Raw genomic sequence first — 6080 nt, forward strand, 5'->3', positions numbered from 1 at the left:
CAGTCTTATAAATATGAACTCATTATGTATGATTTAAAAAGTGCTTTAGACATCAATGTCATTATGAACATCTTTACATTGTAAGATAAAATTAATAAATTATAAAGGTAGCCTACAGTATAGGTAATGTGAGAAAGCTGTAGCTTTCCTGCTTAACTATGCTGGATCTTATTGTGTAGAACTCGCTGCAGGTGATCGGTAAGAACCACACGTCTTTAATTCCACTTTGTTTATTCGTTACCACCACCACCACCACAGCTGCATAAATCCTGTTCTCTGATGAATCAGTGGTTCTGCATAAAGTATACACAAAACAGGTCACTATAAACAGACTTCTGGGGCGCGCTGGTGGCGCAGTTGCAGGGCGCGCGTCCCATGTGTTGAGACTCTCGTCTCGAGCAGCAGGCCCGGGTTCACCTCCACCCGTGGCCCCTTTCCACATGTCATTCCCCGCTCTCTCTCCCTGGTTTTCGACTCTATCCACTGTCCTCCCTCTGTATTAAAGGCACAAAAAAGCCCAACATAAATCTTAAAAAAAAAAAAGTATAAACAGACTTCTTCACTAACAGATACAGTTCACAGCAAAGACATCGTATGACAGGCTTCTGAGCATATCAAAATAGCTTATTAATTTACATTAGTAAGGCAGCACTGCCCTCTACTGGTCATATTTCACAGTGACTACCTATCTTAATGCCATGTGCATGTCCTGCTAATTAGTCACTAGAGGGCGCCTTTTTCACAGGTAATAAGTGTGTTTCTGTGTGTTTAGTTTATTATACAAGAGAAAGATGTTTTTAAGTATCTGTGTGTTTAGTTTATTATACTAGAGAAAGATGTCTTTAAGTCACTGAGTGTTTAGTTTATTATACTAGAGAAATATTTTTTTAAGTCACTGTGTTTAGTTTATTATACTAGAGAAAGAGGTTTTTAAGTCACTGTGTGTTTAGTTTATTATACTAGAGAAAGATGTTTTTAAGTCTCTGTGTGTTTAGTTTATTATAAGAGAGAAATATGTTTTTAAGTCTCTGTGTGTTTAGTTTATTATAAGAGAGAGAAAGATGTTTTTAAGTCTCTGTGTGTTTAGTTTATTATACTTGAGAAAGATGTTTTTAAGTCTCTGTGTGTTTAGTTTATTATACTAGAGAAAGATGTCTTTAAGTCACTGTGTGTTTAGTTTATTATACTAGAGAAAGATGTTTTTAAGTCACTGTGTGTTTAGTTTATTATACTAGAGAAAGATGTTTTAAGTCACTGTGTGTTTAGTTTATTATACTGGAGAAAGATGTTTTTAAGTCCCTGTGTGTTTAGTCTATTATAAGAGAGAACAACCCAGTACAGAGCACCCGCGACCTACATGTTTATATCTGGATGCTGTGCATGTGAGTGAGTGGTAACTCTAAGCTGGTGGCATAAGCAATGTTGTGCATGCTATATAGGTGACTCGTATAGCATGAAAGAGAGAGAGAGAGTGAGGTGTACTATATTTCGCACAGTACACTGCTTTGCACACAATCTGAAAAGAGTGAATAACAACTTCAAATAAAAGGTGTAGAACAGAAAAAAAAGTTTTGTTTTTCATGTTTTTGAACAATACCTTCAGCTCACAACCACAGATAACCCACAGACGAGCCTCAAACACAGGTGACATGATAGTGCATTCAGATCTGGCACCAAAAAGACCTGACAGCTTCCTGGATAACATACAAGGAAATTTCAGATGCAACTCATGCACGCAGTGCAACTTCACAACTAATAACACTCACTTTAAGCATCCGCACAGCGGCAAATCCATTCAAATCAAAGGCAAAATAACATGCTCAACGACCAATGTGATCTATATGTTGAATTGCACAATTCGCACATGTGACACTCATAGCCCTGTCGCAAGACACTTCAATGAACGGAACCATCCTGTCGCCTCATTTCGCTACACGGGCATCAAACATACTCCCACAAAGAAGAAAGGGTGACACAGAAAAAAAAATTAAGCCTTTCCTGTAAACCACTAATAACATGTTCAACTGAGAAAGGCCAAAAACAATATACAGAAAGATGACACACAGTACTGACTTTTCAAAAGGTCATTATATTCGAACAGTATGAATATAAATGTTTGGTTTGTTGTAGTTTTTCGTGAGACAATACACTTTTTAAGAAGAACTGTTATGACCAACTCATGTAGGCCCTAACATTGAATGGAGGTCCACACAGTCAACTTGCTTCTTAAGTTTAGTTTATTTCAAAACAACACAAAAATACAAGGGCAGAGGGAAATAAGTCTATTCTGTCCAGAGGAAGAGAGACAGAAAGCTGTGGCAGCCTGGCTGGTCTCCCAACAACCAGCAGGCATGCCACCACCAACCACCAGATGACGCCAAACCCTGAAACACAAAACAACAGCAGTACCAGGCCAAACAACATGGCCAGGCATTGTAGCGGCGTTCCTGAATATGAAGCTGCTGAGAGGCTAAGGTTGGGCATAATATATTTGTCTGACGTGCTTTCAAAAGAATACTGTGATACGTAAAAATAAGTTTGACTTTTTTATTAACGTAAAAAAGATAATCAACTTAACTTATAATAACGTGCATTAACTCATAATCACAGTGAGCCAGAAACAATAGCAGTCAACAAAAAATACGGCAACCCAGCTCACCCCCTCTCTTCCACTGAAAACAAAAGGTGAACAGGTGAGTTAAATCAACACATCTCCGCCCATAACCATGTGACCCGACATCCCCCCACTCAACACAATCCTAATAAATGATATAATAATCAATAACCCAAAACACCAATATATAACAGACTACCTTAACCTTAAATAAATACCACAAAGACAATTATATCAATCCATGGCTCCAACAGTTATGGTTAGTGAATACAGTAATTGGTGCAGACCCTACGGTGGCTGGGAAGTGCAAAGCAAAATTACAAAATCTGAAACACTTTTGCAAAATCTGAAACAAATTTACATTTTGAAAAACATTTTTACATTTATAAAACAAAATTACAAAACCAAAACACTTCACTTCAGGTTCGTGTCAAGCTAGACACTTCACAATCACTGAGACAAATGTACAAGTGGCAGAACACTTTCACCAGTCCACAAACAAATTTACAAACGACAGAATCCTGAAAGAAAGGGAACCGGAAGTGAAGGAGTTAGAGGTCAAGTAAAAATGTTTTTAAAAATGTAAATTTGTTTCAGATTTTGTAAAAGTGTTTCCCACTTTGTAATTTTGCTTTGAACTTCCCAGCCACCATACTGGAGAGGCTCAGTGTAGGTAAAAGGTTTGTATCATGCACTGTAAAAAGACGACTGTGAAATTCACAGTAATTAACTGGCAGCAATTGACAAGTAACTTACTTAGGTTCAGTGCAGAAAGAAGGCAAACAATACATTTTTAACTATTTATTGTTGGTAACAACAACACTTGTTGTTACGACAATCATGGTTATTGCAAGTCTATTTCCAAGGAGTACCCTGCAGGTTCGTGTCAAGCTAGACACAATATACAGACTTGTGATCGTATTTCTTTTCATCACTTTTTCAACATGATGCCAAAACAGGCACCGAATGAACAACTCAATCTCAGACAGACAAAATAACATGTTTCCACGTTTTCGGCACAGAACGGCACAACAGGGGACACTATGCAGATAAACAATCTAAAAAGCACTGCTTTTAAGGCCACATTATTATTATCCCAAGCTCACCTCCATCTAATTATTCTGCCAATCAAACTCAGTGAAGTCCCTGATGAATGAAACAACGTGGGGTTCATATCAGATGTTTTCCTCAGTTCTTCCTGTTTTCCGGCTTGTCTGGACCTTGGCACTGCACTTGCTGGAGCCAGGATTTATGCTGACAAGGAACCTAATAGAAATTAAAATGGAAGTTAATATTTAGAATTTTGAGAGAAATAATCTCAAAAGGGAAAAAAATACCAACTTTTTCATTATTGGTCAACCTTTAATACCCTTGGAGAAACTGAGCAACTGAATTATACTTAATACACATACCAGTGACAGAGGAACCATTTTTAATAACTTTGCTTCAATGTATTAAAAGAATAATAAGGCTGTTTTAAAACATTTTTTAGATATTATGCACAAAAATGTTTACCAAAAAAAAGTGCGGTTCGGTTCCAGATCTCCTATGCAGGTCTTCACAAGAAGCTTCCTCGATGGTGCTGACAGGGTACCTGCAGTGTCATACTCCCTGAAAATTTGTGGGTCTTTTTTTTCAAGCAGGGACTGTAGAATGAGCCTCTCTCCTTCCCTTTTAGTGGTAGGCTTTGAAGAGGGAATAATAGACAATTCCATGTTACTTTAGTCATTTAAAAGGTCATGAAGTCTCTTTTTCATCTTTAAAAATGAAAAAATAAAATAAAAAGTTACAAGGACTCTGATAGATTCCACGGATTCCAAACAGAAAATAATTTTAGATATAATAAATGACAGTTCTGTGAGTCGTAAAAAATAATACAATATCGACATTCTTTTTTTTAAACTCTTATTTTAGGGTACATTTTAATATTACGTTTGTATTTATATCACATATTTTCCCTTAATTTAGTTTGCAACAAACAACTTTAATCTGTGTGGAGATGTTCACAGACTACAGCAGGCTGCTGTGAGATGACGTTGCTTTTGTTAAATTAGCTCCAGACACGGTGAGAGTGAACGAAGTAAAGTCGAACCGACCGTTTGACCGGATCACGTGTGTTCCCGCCTCAGTCCGTACGAATCACAGATCAACTGTGTGCTGCAACACTAAAAGTAAAAAGGTTCGCGTGGTGGCTGGCGCTCCAGTGCAAGTCTGTGTGTGTGTGTGTGTGTGTGTGTGTGTGTGTGTGTGTGCGTTTGCGCTGTATGTTGGTGTGTCTCAGCGTGCCCCACGATGCTCACAGTCATGACAGCAGAGAGGAGCAGAGAAAAGTAGCTGCAGCTACATCAAATGCGCTTAATACTCATAGCATAGTTTCTACATTGATGACTTTTTGGTAAAACATTTACCCACCCAGGTTTTACCTGCACGTCCTTGCGCACGCGCTCGCTCTCTCTCACGCGCTCTCTCATGCACACAGCAATTTCATGAATAAATGAAAAATAACCCCAACCCTAACCCTACCCTAAATACAAACAGGTCGGAAGTATACTTGGGCTCCCCACCCAGGTATCGTCTATGTGTGGGAAACACTTCAATGAGATGAAATTGAAATCACGTTTCTATTTTACAATTGTATTTTATATTGACTAAACATCTCGCTATTGACTGAGAATCAGTCAGCGATCTACCTGTCGATCGCGATTGACTGTTTGGGCACCCCACAATGGTCTGAGTGTTTTGAAGGCGAACTAACAGGACTGGAACCGTCTAATAACTGGCGTTTACCAACCCGTTGTCACTCTGAGCCCCCCCCCACACACATACAGTCTACATATTCACTCAGACACTCACAGCTACTTACTGTCGGAATAAATAAAATCATCATCGCGCTCACTGCTGAAGCTGCTCCGATATGAATTTTGTGCAGGTTAGCCAACAAAACTGGTACCGTCTAATTACTGGTGTTTAGCAACACTCCTTCCGCTGCCTCCAAAAGATGTATCTAAAAACTCACGGATCCTCATTATTCATGCCAATCACAATTTCGATGAGGAAAATTCGGATTAACTGATGAATCCCTAAAAATAACCTCCCTGACAATAATATGTTACAAAGCAGTGCTATGGCTAAGTTCTGACTCTCTCCCCAGAGCCGAGCTACTGCAGGAAAATGTTTTAAACGTTAATAAAATGTTGACGAGTTGACTTTAAACACAACGTAAATCAACCAGATTTCATGCCGACTTCACCTAAATTATCCACGGTCTTGCTATAATTTCCAGAATTTAATTTTAACTTGGCGTAATTTATGTAATAAGCCAGGTAGAAATACACCTCAAAAACACAATGGAGGTTTGGTTTAGGCGGTCAATGGTCAGCCCCTGAACATTTAACATTTATCGTTGATTTTCTTAAAATGGTTTAGTTGGTAGATTATATAAATGTCGAGTTTACCTTAACACTTT

Source organism: Labrus bergylta, chromosome 21 (assembly GCF_963930695.1).
Source record: "Labrus bergylta chromosome 21, fLabBer1.1, whole genome shotgun sequence".
In the NCBI taxonomy this organism is placed as follows: domain Eukaryota; kingdom Metazoa; phylum Chordata; class Actinopteri; order Labriformes; family Labridae; genus Labrus; species Labrus bergylta.